We start from the raw sequence: 26,091 nt of genomic DNA, 5'->3' as shown, positions 1-26,091 counted from the left end.
AACACCTGCAGAAATACTGCAGGAATGACATAGCAGCAGTTAAATGCAGCCTTCTGTAAGCTTTAAATATCCACTGGGCTTACATCAAATACATCAAAACACAACAATAAAAAACACTTTTCTGAACTTATCAATATGACTCTGTCCTTCACAGGATAAGTAAAATGGATCACTGCAAAAACTCACAATCTTAACAAGAATATTTGTCTTATTTCTAGTTAAAATGTCTCATTTTAGTAAAAAAAATCTCATTACACTTAAAAACAAGACTCATCACTGGTAAAAACAACAATTTTCACCTGTTTCAAGTAAATTTTCACTTGAAATAAGTAGAAAAATCTGCCAGTGGAACAAGGTTTTTTTGCTTGTAATGAGAAGATAAATCTTGTCCCACTGGCAGATTTTTCTACTTATTTCAAGTGAAAATTTACTTGAAACAGGTGAAAATTGTCATATAAGTTATTTTTCTGTTGTTATTTTTCTGGTGATGACTCTAAATGTTGAAATAGCAGTAAAACCACATTCATTGATGAAATGACATAAGGGATGGAAAGGAGGGATGGCAGTTTTACAGGGGGGATGATTTGGACCGTTTTTATTTCAGGGGGGATGATTTGGACCGTTTTTATTTCAGGGGGGATGCCATCCCCCCTCATCCCCCCTCATCCCCCCTCAACTCCAGTACTGGTGACGAGAAAACAGCAAAGAGTAAATATTTTTTTTTTTTTTTTTTTTTTTTTTTTTTTTTTTTTTTTTTTTTTTTTTTTTTTTTTTTCTTTTTTTTTTTTTTTTTTTTTTTTCTTTTTCTTTTTTTTTTTTTTTTACCTTGTCTGCACACATATTATTGATTGATACCATGACGGTAGAAACCAAAAGTGTATATATGTGCATTATTACTATATGTAATATATACATATATATACGCACACATATGCGTACACATACATAAACATACACATACAAACCCAGTGTTTTTTTTTTTTTTTTTTTTTTTTTTTTTTTTTTTTTTTTTTTTTTTTTGGGGGGGGGAGGGGGTGGGGGGGGGGGTGGTGACGACATCCACTGCCAATCCAGGAAGCAGGAACACACGGAGACACACGTCAAGCACTGGAAATCTGCAACAAAAAAACCACAAACAAAGCACGAAACCGGCACGGAGCCATCCAAAACACGAACAGCAATCGACCTAAATCTTGAGATCTGATCGCAGTCTGAGCTAAGCTATCGCTACCGCTACCTAAACCCAAAACTAGAGAGCCAGCATGCAGGTGAACAAGCCAGTGTGTATGTCTATGCGTGTGTGTGTGTATGTATATGATCATGCATGTGTGTGTGTGTGTGTGTGTGTGTATGCGTGTGACTAAATTACTATATGTGTGTGTGTGTGTGTGTGTGTGTGTGTGTGTGTGTGTGTGTGTGTGTGTGTGTGTGTGTGTGTGTGTGTGTGTGTGTATGTGTGTAATAAACCAAACAAAGCTCCACCTGAAGTGTATCTATAGTGGGGGAGGGGGGGGAGCAACCCCGCCACCCGTGAGACCAGAGGCCGACAAGGAAGAGCCCGGAACCCAGGCCACCGGCAACCCCACAGAGGGGAGAAGTAGGAGGGAGGCAACCCACCGCCTGCGAGGCCCCCCCCCCCACCCGGCGGCGGCCGAGGGGGCCCGCGGGCGGGGCCCCCACGGCGCGGAAAGAAGCAGCCAGGGATCCCGCGGCGGCGGACCGCGACCCAGGCAATCCCCGGCCACCCGGTCCGGGCCGGACACGCGGCCAGGAGGCCCTCACCCTTCAGGCCAGCGACCCCCACCCGGCAGGGGGCCAGCCCGCCCGGAGAGACAGAGCCGCCCCGGCCGCCGACGCGGGCAGGCGCACCCGTCCCCCACGAAAGTGGCCCTCCAAGACCAGAGGGGCGCCCCGCCGTAGAGGCAGCGGGGGGGACCGGAGACGGGCCCGGAGAGAGGGAACCCCCCAACAAGGCGACACACGCGCAGGCCCGACAACGGAGGGCCCCAGACCCAGGCATCCCATTCATTCATCCATTCACCTATCCGATACCTATACTAATAATAATATAATATACTATACATAATAATAATAATACTAATAATAATACTAATAATAATACTAATAATAATACTAATAATAATAACCATCTTTGTATAATATAATATTGATAAATTATTAAGTTTTTGATGTCCTGCCAATGGAGGCTCAAATCCTCCATGGCAGGACCCTTCCATACCGCATTCTCACCGACACAGACATACAATCACGCACCGTTTCCCCCTCCCCGGGGGGATCCAGCACCGCCAGAAGGCACCCCAGGCTGCACGGCGGGCCCCGCCAGGCCCGGGTAACCCGACCCACCCGTCCCAGGCCCAGGCCGGTGAGGGAACGCGGGTGATGTGGGACCCCCTCCCGCCCCTTGTGTTGAGTGCATGTGATTAATGCCATAAAAACAGGGAGGAGGGAGGGCCAAGTATGACACAGACCCCCCCCCCTCCCGAACTACGTGTCCTTGTCAAATGTATTTATTAAGTGTTGAATGTGCAGTGTCTATTTTGCTGTTAAAACCGTGAGGCGGGGAGTGCCGGGCCGCGCGGGACAGTGCCCCCCACGACCCGGACCCCCCGCCTTTCGCCTATGTGCGTATGAATCGTGTAGGGGGGGCAAGAGGGGGAGCGGAGGCCGAAGCCAGGAGGCAGGACCAGCAAAGCCGGCCCTGATAAGACACCCGCGTCCCCCCACCGGCCGTCCAGCAGACGGGGGCCGGCCCCCCGAGCCGGGCAAGGGCCCCACCGTACCTCCAAGGGCGCCCCCGGCGCCGCCGGAGCCCCCAGACGGAGGAGGAAACGGTCCAACATCCTCCCATTCATACTGACAACATAAGACATAGATACCTGGGAATGGTGCCACCCCGCCGTCGCGCCCGCCCGCGCACCCCCCGGTCAGGGGAAGCCCACTCCCCGGACCCGGCCCCACCCCCCCCCGAGGCCACCCCGGCGGACACCCCAAGGGTCCCGGAGTCCCCACATCCGCAGGGGCACTTGGCCCCCGCCCAGCGACGGAGGACCAAGGCAGCAATGCCCCCCCAGCGCAGACAGCCACCCCCCACCCAGGCAGGGCCGGGCCCTCCGGGTGGGACCCCCACGTCCACGGCCCCGCCCCCCCCGGGAGGCCCGGAGACGCCCCAGCCACAGCCCCCCGCCCGAGCCCTCCCCAGCCACCCCCCCCCACCGCCATGAGGTAACCCCCCCCACAGGCCCCCAAGGCCCCCACCGGCTAGGGACAGGGCCCCGCGGCCCCCCCCCACCGCCCCCCAGGGGCCACCAGAGGCCCGCGCCCCAGACCCCCCAAGCCGACCCCCAACCCCAAGGGCTACGAGATCACCACCCCCCCCGCCCCCACTAGGTAACGAAGCCAATAAACGGGGACCACAGAGAGTGCAATTCAGCCGAATGTTGTTCAGTGGAGGCAGACATTATCTCACTACTAATATGATCTGATAAAAGATTCCTAAAATGGTTGATACATAAACTGGATTTTTGTTTCCAATTTACTAAAATGGTTTTCTTTGCGATACATAAGGCAGTGAGAACCCGGTGTGTCCAATTAGGATCTATTTGAGTGTCTCCCAGGTGACCTAATATACATACCGTGGGGCATACTGGGATTCTGTGGTTGATCCATGTGGATAAATCCTCACAAATCTCCTTCCAGAACCTCTGTACCGGTGTACAGAACCATAAAGCATGCATATAATTATCTGGGGTGTTCTCTGTGCACTGTGAACAGATATTAGAGGTGACAAAGCCCATCTGGAACATCCTTTGTCCAGTATAATGTATTCTATGAAGAACTTTGTACTGTATAAGTTGTAGGTTTGGGTTTTTAGTCATAGTAAACGTATTTAAGCATATTTGTGACCAAGAAAACTGGTCGGTATTAAGAGAGAGATCCGCCTCCCACTTAGAGATCGGGAGAGAGACTGAATCGTCCAGTTTAGACACTAACCTGTAGAGTTTTGATAACAACTTTAAAGTGCTTAGATTCAATAAATCTATTATCTTAGCGGGAAGTTGTAAATCTAATTGGCTAATTTTGTATGTTTTATTTATTATTGCCTTAAGTTGTTGATACTCTAAAAATTTATTCCTGCTAACTCCGTATTGAACAATAAGTGTATTGAAAGGTACAAACTGTCCTCCTACAATTACGTGCTGTAAGTACCGTATTCCTTGATCTCTCCATTGAACGAAGTTAACCATCTTTTTATCATTTTTCACGATGTCTGGGTTGTTCCATATGGGTGTACGGTCACATGGAAAAAGTGAAATTTTAGCTATTTTAAGAAATTCCCACCAAGCTGATAAAGTTGTGCTAATATTAATGCTTTTGAAACATTGATGACGTTTGATACTTTGACTAATAAATGGTAACTCTGAGATTTCTAGTTCATTACAAAACACTTGCTCTGAGTCCAGCCATTGACTATCTAAAGGATGATCTTTTGACCATTTTACAATATACTGTAACTTACTGGCTATGAAGTAATACTGAAAATTAGGTAATTCTAAACCTCCATATTCTTTGGATTTTTGCAATGTCTTTAAACTAATACGTGGAGTTTTATTTTTCTACAGAAATTTTGATACATATGAGTCCAACGATTTAAACCAGGAAAGAGGGGGTTTGCATGGTATCATTGAGAAAAAATAATTTACTTTTGGTAAAACCATCATTTTAATGGTGGCTATTCTACCCATGAGTGAAATGGGGAGAGAGCTCCATCTGGAAAGATCATCTTCTATTTTCTTTATAAGCTGAACATGATTTAATTTTATTAACTCTGACAGCCTAGGGGAGATGTTTATGCCTAAATATCTAATGTTCCCTGATTGTAATTGAGTATTGGTTATATTCCTAAAATTGCAGTTAACACACAGAACAGTGGATTTAGACCAATTAATAGAATAATCAGACAGAGATGAAAATCCCTCTATAAGTGCAATTGTCTGTGATAGTGAAGATCGTGAGTTCTGGAGGAAGAGGAGTACGTCATCCGCATAAAGACTAATTTTGTGCTCTAATATTTTACATTGTATACCTTTAATATTTTGATTTTGTCTAATAGCTGCTGCTAAAGGTTCAATAAATATTGCAAATAATGAAGGAGAGAGAGGGCAACCCTGTCTAGTGCCTCTTTGCAAGGTAAAACTTGTAGAGATTTGATCATTTGTCCTTACACGTGCCTTGGGAGAGCTGTATAATATTTTTATCCAGTCAATGAAAGATTCGCCAAATCCAAATTTATGCAAAGTTGCCAATAGAAACTTCCAATTTACCTTATCAAATGCTTTTTCCGCGTCTAAGGATATAATAGTAGTCTCCTGTTTATTGATACTCGAATAGTCTATAATATTTAATAATCTGCGAATATTAGTAGACGAATGTCTACCTTTAATGAAGCCTGTTTGATCCGGATGTATAATAGAAGGGGTGACTCTTTTCAGACGTTCAGTAATGGCCTTGCTAATTATTTTAAGGTCTACATTTATCAATGAAATTGGGCGGTAGCTCGATGGGAGCAAGGGATCCTTGTCCGGTTTTAATAAAAGACTAATATTAGCAGAGTTCATATTTAAGGGTAAGCTTTTATTTTCCCTAGCATTTAGAATCATTTTATAAAATGTTGGTGCTAATATACTCCAGAATTCCTTGTAAAATTCAGCTGGGAAACCATCTGGGCCCGGAGCTTTATTATTGGGCATATGTTGAAGAGCTTCATGGAGTTCTCCTATTGAGAGCGGTGAGTCTAAATTCATAACCTGTTCCTGATGTAACTTCGGCAGATTAATGTCTCCAAGAAACTCATTAATGGATTGATCAGATGGTTCAATTTGTGACGAGTATAATTTATAGTAAAAGTCTCTAAAGACTGAATTTATTAAACAGGGGTCATGTGTAACTCCCCCTGACTGGTCCTTAATTGATGTTATGGTTGTTTTTTCTTTGTTTATTTTTAATTGATTGGCTAAGTATTTTCCCGATCTGTTAGCATGTGCAAAGTTTTCCAGGCGAAGCCTTTGTACTAGAAACTGCGTTTTTGTGTCAATTATTTTATTTAATTCTATTTTAGTTTTCCTTATTCTGTTAAGGATACGTTCGTCTGCAGAGGTCTGGAAGGCCTCCTCTAGCGTCTTTATTTCACACTCTAATTCTTTTGTTTTTAAGTTGTCTTTTTTTTTCTTATTTGAAGAAAAGGAAATTATTTTGCCTCGCATTACTGCTTTTCCTGCTTCCCATAGAACGCTCGCTGATATTTCCGGCTGGTCGTTATTTTGTAAAAATATATCCCATTCTTTCTTAAAAAAATTAATAAAGTCGGGGTCTTTGAGCAATGATGTATTAAATCTCCAAACTTTGGAGGATGATACGCTCCCCCTCTTCCCCAGAGTGAAAGAAACAGGTGCGTGATCGCTAATAATGATTGGGTGAATTTGTGATTCTGAGATATCTCTCATCAGAGAGCTACTGACTAAAAAATAATCTAACCTAGAATATGAGTGATGAACGGCTGAGAAAAAAGTGTAGTTCCTAAGGGTTGGGTGTAGAGAGCGCCATGTATCGCAAAGACCCAGATCATTCATATATTGCTTAACAATACTTACAATACTAAGCAAAGAGTAAATAATCTGCAGTAACCTAAAGGAACAGCTGGAATTTAAAAGATTCACACTTTTACATGACAGGACTTCAGAGAGAGCAATTAGTTTCAGTTAGTATGAGTTGCAATCACATATTGGTCAGAATAGGTGAATGTTCAGTTAAAAACAGTCATTAGTAACCATAAACCTCAAAATAAAAAGTGAAACGACCCGAGTAGCAGAGGAGGAAAGTGGAAACCAGGAGAAAACCGCAAAAGGAAACCACAGGTGCAGAAATGGACAAATGTTAACTGACAGGAGATCAGGCCAAGTGTTTATTTCAGAGTGTAACCTCCAGAAACATAATGGGGCCAACAACACACCGTATGTGTGTTTGTGAGAGTGTGTAGTGGTTAATGGTGTAGTGACGGTTGTTAGGAAACAGCAGTCTGCTCCAGATACCCAGCAAGAGTACAGTCATGATATGGTATGACATTCACACACTGACTCCATTTATAGCCTATAAAATTAATATTTTGAATAACAGGAACGTTTCATTCAAGAAAAAAAGAGATAGATCAACGCAACAATCAAGTCAGTGACTACGTTTACATGCAGTCAAAATTCGGGTTATTGCTATTATTTCGGTTACTGAGACATTCAGAATATTCCGTTTACATGGTAATTAATCATTCAGGATATCTGGATCAAACCAGCGACGCACGGAGAACGTGATGATGCAATTCCCCTCATTTCCGCTTCTTCTTCCTGTATCCAAATTCAAAACAAATGCTGCTTCGTACAACTTTCCTCTCACCTTCTTGTAAATCTTCTATCCCTGTACTTTCTACCGTCTACAAATGCAGAAATGTTCATATCCTTCATTACATTTATGAAGTGATTAGTCTCCTCCTGGTCTTGTGTTTCTCCGTGTTTATAAGAACTTCCTGGACTCAAAAGACCAGGATTCCTTGTGAACAGAGCATGTGCAGAAAACAAATTCCTGTTCCGTTTGATGGGGATATTCCGTTTGGTGTTTACATGACCCAATATTCAGGTTTTAAAAGGAGTAACCCAGGGCTCATATTGGGGTTTTTAAAAACCCGAATATGAGCAAATTCTGGTTATTCAAAGGGGTTATTGGTGTTTACATGGCCGTGCAAATGCGGGGTATTGCCAATATTTGGGTTTTAAAAGGGTTATTGATGCATGTAAACGCAGTCAATAATAAAGTGCATTCCTAAAGTCTTGTAATGTTTGCGTGGATCCATACGTGCAGCGTGAGCGAGTGAGCAAGGTGCTTCACACACTGGTTTTCTATTATTATGGAGATTTCCAGATGGAGTGCAGCTCCTCTACGTGGGATAAACTCTGTCACCGGGACTCAGATCTGCACTGCTTTGGCACTGACATGACTATACAAATCCAAATTCATCCTTCAGAGTGATGAACACTAATTATACAGCTGCACTGATTCAAACTAATGAAGGTGCTGTCAAAGGGCAAAATATTACTCAACTGTTTTCCAATTCAAACAAATTACCACATAAAATTGTCAATGGTTTTTGGCCATTTTGTCAAATAATAAAGATTTTAGCCTCTTGGTCTGATGTTTATGAATTAAAATGCACTTCAATCATCATTCTGCTCCAGTACAGCCGGCCTACCAAGGCCCTTATTAACTCTTCGGACAAGAAATAGTTAGTTAGTTAGTTAGTTAGTTAGTTAGTTAGTTAGTTAGTTAGTTAGTTAGTTAGTTAGTTAGTTAGTTAGTTAGTTAGTTAGTTAGTTAGTTAGTTAGTTAGTTAGTTAGTTTTCAGTATTATGATCCCGGCACAGTACATCCAAGTGATCGCCGCGACTTTGTAGCACTCGAAACCCGGAGACTGTTGGGGGGGGGGCTGATAAGAGGGAGGGGCCGAGGAAGGCATTGAGTTGAGGGAGGTGTGGTTATCTTTGATCGTTGATCGTCGTATAGTGTGTGTGTAGCGATAAGTTGTGAACTTTGCTCAGAGCTGCTCTCAGCCAATGTCCTTGATGTTATCAGGCGGCTCGTCAGTTCTGAAAACAGGGGTCCACAGATGTTCGTGGGAGAGGGGGAGGGTTAGTGTTAGTGGGGGCAGAGTCACCTTGTTTACATTCCACCAGGAAGATTGTGACCAGAGCGATCGGTCAAAAACCGCCCTGTCAAGGCCAGATTATAGGATCAACAATTATATTGCAAAAACAGGCAGCCTCAGTAATTTTCCGTCTGCCTTTTGGTCTCTGGTTCATCAATGGCGACTCCAATCAGATAAATTTGTGATCAATTTCCGCCAAGCCGAGCTTCCAACTTCTCCAAGGTCTTTTCCATCTTGCCAATGAGCTCAAAGACCGCCGCCAGCCTGCGATTCTGTTCGAGAATCGCATCCAGCTTACGGCTTTGCTCCCCCAATGTTAAAGTCTGAGCGTTGATCGCCTTGCTTGACCCTTCAGCCACGTCCGGCAGCTCTGAAAGAGCCAGAACAGCTGTCGACGACGAATCCCCCTCCTCCTATCAAGAGGATGATCAAGAGAAATCCTGCTATCATAAATCCAATTATGAAGGCATCTTCAACGTCCTCGACAGACAAAATCGCCAAGCATAAAGGTTTCCAGTATTTGTAGGAATCCATTGTGTATCCAGCAAAAAATGGACCATCGGGGCAAGAGGGCTCCCTTACCCCCTGTCTCCTTGTCGCAAAAATTTGGTCAATTGTGCTGAGAGACCAGTTAATCAATTCCATGATTGTAGGAGTTTCGGAGGAGTGAAAAGAAGAGACTCTGAAGACGAGACAACAAAAGCAGTAGCAGGGCAGACAGATAGTGGAGAGGAGCAGAAAAAGCGTCCGCCTTCATCGAGAGCCGGAAGAAGAAGCTCCTAATCTCCAGCTGTTGATGAATGATCAGCAGCGGACCTAAAAGCATTTCATATTTTGGCTTATTTTTCGCAGCAAGACAGTTCCTGGTTTGACTCCTAGAAGGAGTCTTTCTGTGTAGTTTCCAGGTTTTCCTCGTGGTTGCGTGAGTTTTCTGTGAGTATTCCTCTCACAGTCCAAAAACATGTGTGTTCGGTTGATGATTCTAAATTACCGGTAGGTGCATGCGCAGATTAATGCACAGGCTTCCCTAGGCTGTAGCCTAGGGGCCCCATGTGTGGAGGGGCCCTTGGATTGGTCAGACTATTTTTTAGAAATGTAAATACACTATAATGGTATAAAAAAAGGGGCCTCTATTGGTCCGTGGGGTGATAAACAAGCAAAAAGGCACTTATTGGGCAAACATGGGTCATTTCTATCCAATCAGCTCATTGATTTGATTTGTCGTTCTTCCGTCACAATGCTGTCGCCTGTCAATCTTACAGCTGCAAAATGTCCGACAAGAAACTCAGTGGCGCTCAGAAACGTAAAGTGCAGCAGGAGAAAGATAAAAGGGACAAGCAGTTTTTAACCCTTGTGCTGTCTTCGGGTGAAGGACGGAGGAAAGGAAGAAGGGAGGAAGAAAAGAAGGAAGGAAGGATGAGAGAAAAGGAAGGGATAAAAGAAGGATGGGAGGAAAGAAGGAAGGAAGGAAGGAAGGAAGGAAGGAAGGAAGGAAGGAAGGAAGGAAGGAAGGAAGGAAGGAAGGAAGGAAGGAAGGAAGGAAGGAAGGAAGGAAGGAAGGAAGGAAGAAAAGAGGACGGGAGGAAGGAAGGAAGGAAGGAAGGAAGGAAGGAAGGAAGGAAGGAAGGAAGGAAGGAAGGAAGGAAGGAAGGAAGGAAGGAAGGAAGGAAGGAAGGAAGGAAGGAAGGAAGGAGAGAGCAGGAGGAAAGAAGGATAGGAGAATTAGGTCATTTTGACCCAAAGACAGTACAAGGGTTAATGAAGATTCCAAAGCTAACAGGGTATAAAAAACATATCTCCGACAGTGTCCAAACAATATGCAAATATCCAAATATCCAATATCCAAACAATACACACACAGACACAGAAGAAGAAAAAAACAAGCAGATGAGGCAACTGAGTCGGACTGTGAGCAGCCGGGCCGTGACAGGTTCAGAGTGTTCGTTGCTGCCATAGATCGTCTCTATCTAGACGAGGTTTCACTCCTACAAACATGTTCAGCACACATTTGGATTTCTGAACAACATTCTATCTCTATCTCCATAATAGACCTCCGTTCAGGAGCAGCTGATCTCCAGAGGAAATATCCAGGTGATCTAGAAGAAGATTTTGTGGATGAAATTGGACAATTCAGAGAATTCATTAAGGGACAGGATGACACCTCAGCTAGGTCACTGCTGAGTCGTATAAGAGGACGGAGACTACAGTCAGTGTTTCCAAATGTTGATATACTTGTAGCTCTGACTCTTTTTGACTTTACCTGTTACCAATGCCAGTGGGGAGCGTTCCTTTTCCAAACTTGGACTTGTGAAGAATAAACTGAGATCCACAATGGGCCAAAACAGACTCAATCACCTGTCTTTGATGAGCATTGAGAGTGATATTCTTAGAAAACTGGATTTTACCAGCCTCATCAATTTAATTCAATTCAATTCAATTTTATTTATATAGCGTCTAATACAACAAAAGTTGTCTCTAGACGCTTTCCAGAGACCCAGAACATGAACATGAACCCCCGAGCAATTATTACATAAACAATGGCAGGTAAAAACTTCCAAAGTGGGAGAAAAACCTTAAGCCAAACAGTGGCAAGAAAAACTCCCCTTTAGGAGGGAAGAAACCTGGACCAGGACCTGGATCATAAGGGGCATTGACGGACAAATCTCTCCCCCGCCTGCCCGGGCCGTTACCCTGACCCTCTCACTCCCACGCGCATCAAAGACTTCTCATCAAGGAAAACAAGAAAGAGAGCCCTGTGAAAATAAGTTGTGTTTATTTACTGGGCTGCAGTTTTGTTACATTGCTGCCGCACGCACGCACGCACGCACGCACGCACGCACGCACGCACGCACGCACGCACGCATGTCCACGGTGGTCTTTGCTGCTGCAGCAAATGTGTCTTGGTTCAGAAAGCTTAACGTTTGTTAAGCTTGCAGATGTACTTTAAATGACTTTCTGTAGTATTTTTGTTAAAACTAAAGGCTGTTATAGTAAATGAGTACTACTGCCATGTGCACACACTAGGGGCCCATGACTACCTTAATCCTCCTCTGGGTACGTGTGATTGTGGTTGTCTGCCTATATGTACGACGGGCTGACAAAACAACATGTCAACAAACCACAAGACTAATGGAACAATGTTGTATGAAGAGATGAAACCAGAAGGGAGATGTTTGGCCTAAATGCTTATCCAGGAGATCTGGCAAACAAAACACAACAAAGAACAATCACAGCATTTCAGCGGAAATGCCACAGGACTTGGGCACCTTGTAGTAACTGAGCAGACTGCAAATTGTAGAAGCAAATGTGAGGTCGTCTGTCCAGCAGCTACAGCTGATGAGTCAAAACTGGGTCATGCAAATGACCTGAACCATATACACCAGCATATTCTTTTCAATTCAATTTTAACTACAGTGTCTGTTACGATAGATATCATCTCTATCTTTATCTCTTATTAAGACCCAGAACCTCAGACCAAATCTACATCAGGATGACTGAACAATAAATGTATCAAATAAATCAAGATTTTGGAATAACACTGGCCCTCTGAGGAGCTGAGGGCCTTCGCTCTGGCCTGGGTCATCTGGACCCGGGTCCAGCAACATTGAGTAGATGATGTTTTTGCTCAAGAAAAATGGGATTAAAGAACAGGATGTGAATATCTGCACGAGTGCAAACTACGAAGTTAAAAGACCAAATGTGAGACTATATGTAAGCAATATGTAAGGAATTATTTGGTATCACAAAGTACCATTCAGATACTGTTCCACAGTCCGTCCTGCAACAGTTTAGTCAGGATACGATAGTGTTTCTAAGCTGAACTGCTGCTGCATTGGTGGGAACAAGCAGAGAGGCTCTTGATCATGGATGAGCATCATCATCACAGAATTATTAATATGATTGTCTGAAACCTCTTTTTCTTCAGCACTTGATTTAAGCGACTGAACTGGTGGGTTTGTATTGATATCTAGCTCCTGCTAGTCTTTAATGCAGACTTCTGGTCCAATTAATCCAATTGTGAATGTTCTGACATGCAAGTGCTATTTTAGTGACTTTAAAAAATTCCCTTCACGTGAACAAAGTCAACTTTTTGTCCAAGTAGAGTTTTCTAAAATAAGATAATCCACATGGGCCTTTTTTAATAAACCTGCATCTATACATATTGCTGCCAAAATTAGAAGCATCCTTTCTCACAGGGGTGCATAATTACAACTATGCGTATTTGTTACATCAGATTTGGACCGCCGTAGTTTCTTATTGTCAGGCTGTCCCAGAAATTGAATGCGACCGGCTGATCTAAAGTTGCTGCAGCAAGAGTTCTCTGGAGAATATGAAGGAGAGATTATACTTCTTTAATTTTAGCTTGTTCTCCTCCATAACTGCTGCTAAATTCAGAAATAATTGAAGATTCCTTCCTTCACATATAAAGCGCGTAATGATCAGGTTCTTTCATATCTTAAAACTGTATTGTTCCATATTTTCCCAACAGAGAGCTTCATTCTTGGACTGTGTCTTACTTACGGTTTCACAAGTTTCCAAAAATAGAGAGTAAATAGAGAGTAAATATATTTCCCAACAATGTCGCCTGATAAGCAAGCAGTAACGTTACACATCATATCCTTTCATTTCTGAAATGGTTGTTTGTTTTGTAGTGAGTTTGTGTTGCTCTTCATCGTTCACTTGTTTTAATTTAATGTTACTAGCTTTTAATCATGTTTTTTTTTTAATTTAAAGGAACTTGGCAGCACTTGTAGACATTTAAAACTCTGATCCAGAGATATCAACTTGATCAGCTGCCTGAGGACTATTTGTAGGTTACGTAGGATATGTCCATGTGGTCCAGGTTCAGTAACAGGCCTGTGGTTCTTAGCTGTGTTAAAATGAATACTATCTTAATTTCAAGGGTCTACATGGGTTTGTTAGTCTGATGCCAAACCACTGGTGCAGAAAACTTCAGTCCAAAGGCAAGATCATCTTCATCTACGTAAAATGTGCTACTTTGCTGCAGACAGATATATTTGAACACCATCACTTTGGCTACTTTGCTCTTATTATTGTATTAACTTGACCTCTGAGTCGTGAACGAAGACCTAGCTGAGAATAGTTTTTTTTTTTTTTTTTTAAAGATAATATGGCTTGTTGTGTACTTAACTCTGCTAAGAGACTGCTGCGACAGGTTTGGTAACGTTTGAAATTAGGATGTTAACACAGATTTTATCAGAGTGAATGTAAAGTAATATCAATTAGCATCGTAGCTTAGCATAGGCTAAATCAGCCAAGCTTAAATAGCTAACTCGCAGTAACTAACGCGGCAGGGATGAGAATCAGCACCTCCAAATCCGAGGCCATGGTTCTCCACCGGGAAAGGGTGGCGTGCCTTCTCCGGGTGGGTGGAGAAGTCCTGCCTCAGGTGGAGGAGTTCAAGTATCTCGGGGTCTTGTTCACGAGTGAGGGAACAATGGAGCGGGAGATTGACAGACGGATCGGTGCAGCGTCCGCAGTTATGCGGTCGATGTTCCGGACCGTCGTGGTGAAGAGGGAGCTGAGTCGAAAGGCAAAGCTCTCGATTCACCGGTCAATCTACGCACCTACCCGCACCTATGGTATGAACTTTGGGTAGTGACCGAAAAGACAAGATCGCGGATACAAGCGGCCGAGATGAGTTTCCTCCGCAGGGTGGCTGGACGCTCCCTTAGAGATAGGGTGAGGAGTTCGGTCACCCGGGAGGAGCTCGGAGTCGAGCCGCTACTCCTTCACATTGAGAGGAGTCAGCTGAGGTGGCTTGGGCATCTGTACCGGATCCTCCTGGACGGCTCCCTAGGGAGGTGTTCCAGGCATGTCCCTCCTCCCTAGGGAGGTGTTCCAGGCATGTCCCTTCTCCCTAGGGAGGAGTTCCAGGCATGTCCCTCCTCCCTAGGGAGGTGTTCCAGGCATGTCCCACCGGGAGGAGACCCCGGGGAAGACCCAGGACACGCTGGAGAGACTATGTCTCTGGGCTGGCCTGGGAACGCCTCGGACTCCCCTCGGAAGAGCTTGAGGAAGAGCTGGAGGAAGAGCTGGAGGAAGTGTCTGGGGTGAAGGAAGTCTGGGCATCCCTGCTGAGGCTGATGCCCCCATGACCCGGGAACTGATAAAGCGGAAGAAGATGAGGATGAGATGAGGCAGTAACTAAGTTAAGGTGCGGGTGTTCCCGCTGGTGATCGGCCCTGTTCATACTGCCAATTTGCAACATGTCATCCTGCAGTAAAAGGAAAAACAGGTTTGGAATGATTGGTTCAGTTATTCTTATATGCGCTAAATGCTCGATATCCAGTAGCAATGCCCCAGAAACAGTAATTAATGTTCAAACTGGTCCACACATCCGTATGAAGTGTTAAGCTCAGGAAAACACAATAGCCAAATGTGCTGGGACCCCAGAGACAGGGAATGGAGTCAGGAGTGAGGTGAGTTTAAAGGCGTTTATTCAGACCTGAGCAGGTTTGGAGGGGGAATCGTTGGAGCAGGTAACGGGAGAGAGTCCACGAGGGAGTGTGATGGGGGAAACACTGGAAGCCAGAAGGAAGGGTGGAGCGGAGAGACAATGACTGCGTTTTCATGCATCAATAACCCTTTTTTAGACCCGAATATTGGCAATAACCCAAATTTGCACGGCCATGTAAACACCAATAACCCCTTTGAATAACCGGAATTTGCTCATATTCTGGTTTTTAAAAACCCCAATATGAGCCCTGGGTTACTCCTTTTAAAACCTGAATATTGGGTCATGTAAACACCAAACGGAATATCCCCATCAAACGGAACAGGAATCTGTTTTCTGCACATGCTCTGTTCACAAGGAATCTTGCGGTGAGTCCGAAATGCCATACTAAAAAGTATATACTAAAAAGTATACTTAAATTCGGCACACTTTTGAGTAAATATCCGTATGTGCATTAATTCGGACGTACTATTAAGAGCGCACACGTCACTTCCTGCCGTAAGGGGGGGGGGGGGGGTTGTTACCATGGTAACCTGTCACAGCAGCAGTAGCAGCTCCGCTCCGCTCTTTCCCGTTTATTCTGGCCCAAAGAAGATTACATTATAGAATATTATTATATACGAATATTATAATATTAATATTATATAATAGTATTATTATACTTAATATTATACTTATGACATATATACGTATCACTTAGCAACCAAACGCTGCTGCATTGCATTGTGGGAAGTTTCTGCTTAGCTAGCTTTCCATCAATCCCAGCCCCCGGGTCTGGCACTCAGAAGGTGCGCCGATTTTTCCCAGTGTCCAGCCGCGGTACTGCAACAAAAAATCCCATGCGGCCCAAAAAGCTTTTTTCCCATAGACCGCAATAGTAAAAGAGAAGCCTCTAAAACTGTTCACAGGACACCTCCAGCTGTAATCACCGGCTATTACTAATCTTTGTATTGTACATTTTTAAGTCATGGACTTTATATCCGTCAAAGATGTTTTATAACGGCCAGAAAAGTCAAAGAAAAGTCTCTTTCTGGGCGTGACGTCACGGCTGACGTCACAGCCGTGTCCGTGCATTCCACGGATGTTTATATTAATATATAATATGTAATTATATTATATTAATACATTAATAATATATGTAATACTAGACATGTAATAATATACATTAATTTATATATTATATTAATACATATTATATTAATATTCGCGTCATTGCCCCGGGGCATGATGGGAGGCCCCAGAGCATCATGGGAGGTGACTCAACTGCGCATGCTCTATGGGCCGCATAACGCGGAAGTAAACCCGGAAGTCAGAGATTTTTTCGGCTTATGCGCTGGCTGAGCAGAATGCATTGAAATGAATGGGCGGCCATTTTTGACGTCCCATCCAGTTTTATAATAGATCCATGATCAATCCACACAAAAAAATGTATCCAGAATGAGTATGGATAGTACATACTATTGAGTACGTACTAATGTTTCGGACGAACTAAAAAATCTTGCATACTCATTAGGGTGGAAGTGTGCGATTTCGGATGCAGCCCTGGTCTTTTGAGTCCAGGAAGTTCTTCTAAACACAGAGAAACACAAGACCAGGAGGAGACTAATCACTTCATAAATGTAATGAAGGATATGAACATTTCTGCATTTGTAGACGGTTGAAAGTACCGGGATAGCCAGATTTACAAGAAAGTGAGAGAAAAGTTGGTTTAAATTTGGATACAGGAAGAAGAAGCGTAAATGGCGGTAATTGCGTCATCACGTTCTCCGTGCGTCGCTGGTTTGATCCAGATATCACAAATGATTAATTACCATGTAAACGGAATATTCCCAATGTTTCAGTAACCGGAATATTAGCAATAACCCCAATTTTGACTGCATGTAAACGTAGTCAGTGGTTTGCATGGAGGGAGCCAACAGGAGACAACGTTCAAGCCCTGGCCGTGTCTCAGCCTCCCCTGGTAGAGCTGGGGACGAGGGGGATCTGGAGCAGCTGAGTTGGGCTGGTCTGCTGGGGGAGCCACAACATGAAGTTTGATTTGCATCCTTAAATAATCCTCCAAGCTTTCAAGGAGCACTTATAGGCGCTTCATTTTCCGCATGTCGTCAGCTTCAGCCAATCTTCTTCAGTCATGCAACTGCATGAGACTTTCAGTTGTCCAGAGCTTCGTTTCCACTTAATCAGACTTAATGTGGGTTTTTTTCACAATTTCGTGAGTTTGTTCAAATGACTCCAACATGTTTTCCACCGATATAGCCAGTACTGGAGTTGAGGGGGGATGAGGGCATCCCCCCTGAAAAAAAAAAAAACGGTCCAAATCATCGTGTTTGTATGTATTGTTTTATTCTTTTTATGCTGCCATTTTGGCCAGGTCACTCTTGAAAAAGAGGTTTTAATCTCAATGACTTTTTTCTGGTTAAATAAAGGATATATATATATCCCCCCTGTAAAACTGCCATCCCTCCTTTCCATCCCTTATGTCATTTCATCAATGAATGTGGTTTTACTGCTATTTCAACATTTAGAGTCATCACCAGAAAAATAACACCAGAAAAATAACTTATTTGACAATTTTCACCTGTTTCAAGTAAATTTTCACTTGAAATAAGTAGAAAAATCTGCCAGTGGAACACGATTTATCTTCTTATTACAAGCAAAAAAATCTTGTTCCACTGGCAGATTTTTCTACTTATTTCAAGTGAAAATCTACTTGAAACAGGTGAAAATTGTTGTTTTTTTGCAGTGATGAGTCTTGTTTTAAGTGTAATGAGATTTTTTTTACTAAAATGAGACATTTTAACTAGAAATAAGACAAATATTTATTATTTTGAGTTTTTGCAGTGATCCATTTGACTTATCCTGTGAAGGACAGAGTCATATTGATAAGTTCAGAAAAGTGTTTTTTATTGTTGTGTTTTGATGTATTTGATGTAAGTCCAGTGGATATTTAAAGCTTACAGAAGGCTGCATTTAACTGCTGCTATGTCATTCCTGCAGTATTTCTGCAGGTGTTTTGGTCACTGCTATTATTTGTAATATATTATATTATTTGTAATCAGCACAATTATATGTCCCCATATGATCAAATCCACCATCCCCCCTGATTTTATTTTACAACTCGAGTACTGGATATAGCCTAAAGTCCTGCAGCTACATTTTTAGCACGCTTTTGCTTTTCTGTTCCTACCAACCGGGTGTTAGCAGGCGGAGTGACACCCATCAATTTCATTAAATAATGGGAAAAAAAATCAGTTTTGATATAATATTGATTCACATTGTGTATCCAGGGATATGTTTGTAAAAGACTTACAAACCCAATAATTTTACGCTTGTACATTATTCGCATCAACATCTGCTTCTAGCAGATGTTGTCCCAGACGTGGCGATTGTGAGGTTGTGATTGCTGTACGTCTGAGTGGCAGAAGGCCAAGCCAATTTAGGAATCTTCTCACACTGTCGTCAGTCATCTCAGAGCAAACGCCGGCCTCGGACAGCAACGATTTCCTGTAAAGCTGTCAAATCTTAAGGTGTGAGAGCAGAGCCCCCCCGAGAGAGACGGGGTTGCCGTGTTACCAGTTACCAACCTAATTATGATAAATGCATGTGGCAGACGTCATGCGATATGTTCCATAATAAGCTCAGGGGTTAAGCATGACATGCTCATTCATTCATTCATATTGTGACTTTAATTTAAACGTGGAAGGCTGAGGAGTGATGTTAAGTGTATTTGAGCTGGAGGACATGAGAGCTGTGTGTCAGCTCGTTTTGATCAAGACGTCTGCGAGGCTGCACGGAGGCTTGAAAAGAAAAAAGATGGTTGCAGTTGAGCTGATTGACAGTGACGGAGCAGCTGCTCCTGCAGACCGGTGGTGTGTGTTAACTGTCAAGTGCACTGTTAGTTCAGCTGATTTGATAACAACTTGGGTAAAAGGCTGGTGGAAGTCGTTCAGTGATCAGACTCACGCTAAGAACCAAATCAGAATCTTGTTCTTGAGATTTACTGACGCTGTAAACAATGAAACCGTATGACCGTAATGCTGCCGGATCCACAAGGACATCAACAAATCACACTGGATCAAAACTGGAATTGATCTCCATAGCAGCTTTATAATATTTAGAGTTTTTTTTTTTAACTTTGTGGTCAACAGATCTTTTACGGAAGAGGGACGAGCAATAAAAGCGTTACGGCTCATCATATGACATCGTAATATTCCCATTTTCAATCCCACACACAGCAGCAGATACCACTAAAACTAAATGTATGTGGACAAATGCATTTCTAGATGGTATGAGAGCCCGACTTTTTAATTAAACCAGCAATTCTGCATCGTGATTAACAACTACTTAAAGATAGGTTGAAAATTCAGTTATGAAGACTTTAATTATGGTTGGCCTTTATGGCTGCACGGCCGTACATGTGTGGGAGATGGAGCTGCTCGCTATCATCTGCAAGGTAATGAGCCCATATGATTTAACGCTGCTGCATCTAATCTTACATTTGTTCATCAGAACCAATTAGTTTTTCTTGTGTGAATGTGGAATAAAAATAAGTCCAAGACCGCGCCATAAGAAGTCATATAAGAAGTCATATTCCAGTTGGTAACTCGGGTAAATCTCATCACCACTGACCTCTGAATTTCAGTTTGTTACCCAGAAAGAAATGCAGGTTATAAAGTGCTTTGTACTTTGATTCCATGCAACAATCTCTGCCGCTGGGAAAAACTCCCTAAAGTAACTTTGGACTTCTGTTCTGGCCCGTATAATGGTACTATGCCAAACGTCAATGATGACTAAGCTCATACAACTACATTATTGATTAATCGAGAGACCATCCATCCATTATCAATACCTGCTTCTTCCTATTAGGACTCACAGAGATCAAGCTCTCTTTGGACAGAAGGCGGGAGTAAACCCTGGACAGCTAGCAGTCCATCACAGAGACACTTATAGACAACCAGCCACATATATATGCACTCCTGAAGCCAATTTAGGATAATCAGTTAACCTAATATATACGGTTTTTGGGGCTGTGGGAGGAAACCAGAGTAGCTGGAGAAACTGGAGCACAGAGAAAGACTCCAGCTGGGATTGAAACTGGAAACCTTCTGGTTGTGAGGAAACCACCAGGCTGCTGTCCTGCCCTGGCAGGAGAATAAACATCCTCGTGTCATAAAAGTGTCTCGATCTCAACACCTATGGTTGAAGTACGGAAGAGTATTAGGGCCAGGCAGGAGAAAAATAAAAATAATATTTTAGGGGTGGAAGATATTTTTTTCATTATGCACTTCGAGAAAAAAGTCGAATTGTCGAGAAAAAAGTTGAAATGTTGAGATTAATGTCGAGGTACAATTTCGAGAAAAAAGTCGAAATGTATTTCAACTTTACTCTCGAAATTCCGACTTTATTCACGAAATTTCGACTTTATACACGAAATTTTGACTTTATTCTTGAAATTGTATTTCAACTTTTTTCTCGACATTTCGACTTTTTTCTCGAAGTGCACAATAAAAAAAAATCTCCTCTCAAATATTTTTTCTCCTGCATGGATCTAATACTCTTCCGTATTGAAGCCTCAGAGCTACAAAGTGCAAAAGTTCCTTGGTGTTTTTTTGTGCATTTTATTTCTTATTCTGGATTGAATAAAACGATAAGTAAGCTACTTTAAGAAGATTTTAGTTCATTTATTTGTCTGATTTAAGTTAAGTGCAAAGCTGCTCATGAACTTTGATTTCAATGTCAAAATAACTAAAACAAACCTGGAGGCAAAATCGTTATTTTTCTCAACACGATATCAAACCGAGAGCTGAAGTTCTGACAATCCAGTGCCGAGGAATGTTGGGAATGTTAAATACAGCACAGCGTGGCATGTAGGTGATGGACCAGACCATTGTGAAAAGGGTCAAATTGTAAAAATATTACTAAAAATAAAAATGAAAAGGCTCTAGGGAACAACTCTGTCTTTAACCGCTCCTGGGATGGTTACTGGAACCATGTGTCGTTAAAATCTCACTGGTATCTTTATGTGAAAAAAGTATGACCATAATCCTGATGGTTTCCTTGATATACAGGACTGTCTCAGAAAATTAGAATATTGTGATAAAGTCCTTTATTTTCTGTAATGCAAAAATGTCATACATTCTGGATTCATTACAAATCAACTGAAATATTGCAAGCCTTTTATTATTTTAATATTGCTGATCATGGTTTACAGCTTAAGAAAACTAAAATATCCTATCTCAAAAAATTAGAATATTCTTGGAATCTTAATCTTAAACTGTAAACCATAATCAGCAATATTAAAATAATAAAAGGCTTGCAATATTTCAGTTGATTTGTAGTTTTTTTTAATTGCCTTACAGAAAATAAAGAACTTTATCACAATATTCAAATTTTCTGAGACAGTCCTGTAAGTGATTTTGCTGTGAGACTTTCCATCATCCTTTTCCATCCATCCAACCAGCCCCAGAGCCCCGAACCCCATGTTACAAACCACTGGGGGCATGCATGCAAAATGCATTAAGAAGCTTGTAATAGCAAACACGCCTGGGATCCACTGAACCAAAATCATAAAGTTTCTTCTTTTCTATTTTTTGCAAAAAAAGAACATATTTCACGACACATATTTTGGTTTACCTTGTGGGCCTTTTTAAGGGAGACCTCAAAACTTGATTTAGGAAGATGACTCTGCAACATGATATAAACAAACTGGAGCAAAGATCTGAGTGAGAAATTTAGAGCTGCCAAATCTTATGGGACAAATCAATGAGTATCACCAGACCGGAGAGTGAAACGCCACAACTGAACCACCTACAATCCATAAAATGAGTCATGCTGGAAAAACAAATGTGCTCACAGGTAAGAGCCAACACACACAGACACCTACACACCAGTTAAAAATGCTAATCTGTCACAGTATCTGCTGCTCCACTAACAACTGGCTGCTCCGTTTCTGTCAGCAGCAGATGGGAGCTTTCTCTCGAGGAAAACCGTCACTTCTGCACAACTGAAAGTGTGACTGCTCTCATGCTGCGCGTCTACATTCAGGTTCCTCCTGAGCCTCTTATTTCTGTCAGTTGCTCCACATCGGTCCCCGTCACTTCTACGGCAAGTGTGGGTTTAAGCAACGGATCAGCAACAGCCTCTGTGTAAACGTGTGTGTGTGGATGAGAGGGAGAGAGCACCGGTCGGCGGCAGACTTACCTGTGCATCCTGCCGTCATCCAACTTAGACTCCTGTCGCTCCATCTCTGCCCCCATTTCTCCACATGGTTTTTTTCCCCCTCTTTGCCTTCACCTGGTTTTCACCTGCTCCTCTCCCCTCGCAGCACCTGTAGGAGTCTTCATTTAGACCAAAGTCCCAGTGAGCCAACAAGAGAGTGTGTGTGTGTGTGTGCTGTCAGTGCATGTGTGTGTGTGTGTGTGTGTGTGTGTGTGTGTGTGGCAGCCTTGGATGTCTGCACACTCCCCGGGAGGACTTCACAACGTGACAGCAAGTGTCTGTGATCTCCCCGTTTCTCCCCCCCCTACCAACCCCCCCAAAAAAAGCTCTCCGTCCGTCTGTCTGTCTGTCTGCCTGGCGTTTCCCCCCTTTTGCTTTCTTTCCTCCTCTTTTTTCCCGTGTGTCACATTCACAAGTGGTCACGGAGGTGAAGACGGGGCATCAAAATGGGACAGGGAAGGAAAGTGAAGGAAAACGAGGGTGAAAGAAGAGGAGAGGTGTGGGAGCCCATAAATGAGCAGCCAGCGTGTGCGTGTGCGTGTGTGCGTGTGCATGCGTGTGTGTGTGTGAGTGTGTACACCGGCGTGTTTAGCTCTCTGTCTGGATCCTTCAGGCTACCCACTGTTCAGATGAGAGCCTGAGTGAAAAAGCACAAACCCACGGTAACACTTCAGCAGCGGAGCTGGCGATGCCTCCCCGTCACCGCTTCCCTCCTTCCCCCGTCCTCCCTCTCCTCTTTCTCTCTTTCCCTCTCCCTCCTCAGGGGTAAGGGACACAATAGATCCATGGAAAGTTAAGAAATCTCCCGTGCAGACGGTAAACGCTCCTGTCCACACCTCTGCATCTTTGGAGGGAAAAGTTTTCAACTCCTCCAGTCCAGTTATGGGTACTGCTCTCTCCCCTCAGTGATGCTGCTCCTTCTCACGTCCTGCGTAATCAACAAGGATGAGGAGTGGATGAGATGTTTCCCATGTGGATGTGAGGTGATCCAGATGTTGCTGGATGCGTCGGGGAAACGGAGGAACCAGCCGGCAGACGGCTGGGTCTGGGTCAGGCCGGCTGTGCACTAGCAGGTCCTCGTCCTGTTGCACTGATTAGTTTTTTTTTTGTTTTCCTTTTTGCTCCACCAGACTTTCTCCCTCACTGCTGCCGCTCATCTGCCTTTACTATCACACCAGTCCCTCTGCAACTTCATCTTTTCTGCATCTCCCTCTCTCTGCTCTCACTCCAACACAGGAGGGGCTGCATGTGAGCCCTGGTAATAATGGTGAGGATTTAGCCTAGCTCCCTTCCTCTCCTCCCTCTCCCTCACTTCAGTCAACCCCTCCTCTCCTCCCAGCCCACTTCTGCTCTTGTTTCTTCCGTATTACTCACCTTCCTCTTGTCTGGGTCCATTGCTCTTCTGCTCCTCAAGTCTGCTCCCTGGTTTTGCTCCGTCACGCTTTCTCTGATATTTCTCCTCTTAAATATCAACAGGTTCCCAAACTAAATCCTATTTATAGTTTTGTTTTCTCAGTGTGGACCCCGGAGGCTTTGTCGATTGTTTGTCAGTTTGCATACAGTTTAACAGAGTCAACAAGCCAACAGACCGTTACACGAGCCACTAGCCTTTAAACAAACTTGAAAAGCAAATACAACAGTGAGCTCTCGAGCTGAAGCCGTTTCTCAATTAAAGGGACTATACTCTATAATTTTAGCCTTTATTAAGAAATGATCACACTGTATCATTTTCTGTGGAACTGAAGGAGGTTTTTAAGTGTTTTTAAGTGTCAAAAAATAATCACGATGACTTCAGTTTTGCTTTGCAGACATTTTTAACCCTGGTACTGTCTTTGGGTCAAAATCACCTCATTTTCCTGTTCCTTCTTTCCTCCTGCTCTTTCCTTCCTTCTCCCTTCCTTCCTTCTTTTCTCCCTTCCTTCTTTCCTTCCTTCTTTCCTCTCTTCCTTCCTTCCTTCCTTCCTCCCTTCCTTCCTTCCTTCCTTCCTTCCTTCATTCCTTCCTTCTTTCCTTCCTTCCTTCTTTCCTTCCTTCTTTCCTCTCTTCTTTCCTTCCTTCTTTCCTTCCTTCCTTCCTTCCTCCCTTCCTTCTTTCCTCTCTTCCTTCCTTCTTTCCTTCCTTCCTTCCTTCCTTCCTTCCTTCCTTCCTTCCTTCCTTCCTTCCTCTCTTCTTTCCTTCTTTCCTTCCTTCCTTCCTTCCTTCCTTCCTTCCTTCCTTCCTTCCTTCCTCTCTTCCTTCCTTCTTTCCTTCCTTCCTTCCTTCCTTCCTTCCTTCCTTCCTTCCTTCCTTCCTTCCTTCTTTCCTCTCTTCCTTCCTTCTTTCCTTCCTTCCTTCCTTCCTTCTTTCCTCTCTTCCTTCCTTCTTTCCTTCCTTCCTTCCTTCCTTCCTTCTTTCCTTCCTTCCTTCTTTCCTTCCTTCTTTCCTCTCTTCCTTCCTTCTTTCCATCCTTCCTTCCTTCCTTCCTTCCTTCCTTCCTTCTTTCCTCTCTTCCTTCCTTCCTTCCTTCCTTCCTTCCTTCCTTCCTTCCTTCCTTCCTTCTTTCCTCTCTTCCTTCCTTCCTTCCTTCCTTCCTTCCTTCCTTCCTTCCTTCCTTCCTTCCTTCCTTCCTTCCTTCCTTCCTTCCTTCCTTCCTTCCTTCCTTCTTCCCTTCCTCCTTCCTTGACCCAAACACAGCACAAGGGTTAATAAAAATACTAAATTGTCAAACAGTGAAGTCACAACTTCAGCACAGTCAAAATGTCAAGTCCATCTTAATTGATATGTTTGTATTAAAGGAAACTACTTTGTAATTATTTACAACTTCATGAAACTTTTTTTTCAAAATAAAAGCAAATTATGTAACAATGATTTGACTTATTGTTTTGAAAGGACTGGTTTACAACAATAGTTAGTTATTGACCTTATTGTAAATAAAACGTATATTCTGATTAAGGTGTTTACATGTGTTCAATTTCCCAGTTTCACATGTGAAAAAGGACATCAGACCACCATGTCAGTCAATCAAATCAATCAATCAATCAATCAATCAATCAATCCATCAATCGATCAGTCTTCATTTGTGTAGCACATTTAAACAACCGGGGTTGACCAAAGTAGCTTCACAACAATGAAAAACAAGTTTAAAATGGACAAAAAAAAATCATAAGACTCATAAAAACTACAACAATACGAATAAAAATATTACAAAAAAAATAAGTGCCAGAGCCAAATGCCATTAGGTGGGTGTTTAGTTTAAACAGAGCCAGGTCCGTGAGGGTTCGTAACTCAGGGGGCAGCTGCTCCAGAGTCTGAACCAGCAACCGGAAAAGTTTCCACCTCGTCTGTGAAACCTCTAACAAATGTTGGCCAGCTGATCGCAAAGCCCTGCTGGGTTAGATGAACACTTAAAATCTCCTAAAGGCATGAATGGGAAAGACCAATTAAAGCACTGATGATATCGTACTACTGGAGGGCTTGGAAGGAGCAAACGCAATGCGTTCAGGTTTTCTCTCAGTTAAAGGGGACCTATTATGAAAAACAGGATTTCTCTTGCTTCAACATGTATAAAGTGGTCTCCCCTCAGCCTGCCAACTCAGAGAAGGAGGAAAGCAACCAAATTCTGCAGTGTCTGTACAGCCGCCCGGATGAGCCG

The 26,091-nt window shown here is 43.2% G+C and overlaps 1 protein-coding gene across 1 annotated transcript in view; it reads right to left on the bottom strand.

The window, feature by feature from the left end:
* Window positions 1-22,485, bottom strand: part of LOC133419132 (glutamate receptor ionotropic, NMDA 2C-like) — a 150,823-nt gene extending 128,338 nt beyond the window's left edge. The window contains exon 1 of the mRNA XM_061708143.1: window positions 22,443-22,485. The gene's annotated coding sequence lies outside the window, so the exon portion shown is untranslated. The remainder of the gene's footprint in view (window positions 1-22,442) is intronic.
* Between the last annotated feature and the right edge of the window lie 3,606 nt (window positions 22,486-26,091).

The sequence above is a fragment of the Cololabis saira genome, chromosome 19 (assembly GCF_033807715.1).
Source record: "Cololabis saira isolate AMF1-May2022 chromosome 19, fColSai1.1, whole genome shotgun sequence".
NCBI lineage: Eukaryota > Metazoa > Chordata > Actinopteri > Beloniformes > Belonidae > Cololabis > Cololabis saira.
This window is presented reverse-complemented; position numbering and strand designations above follow the sequence as displayed.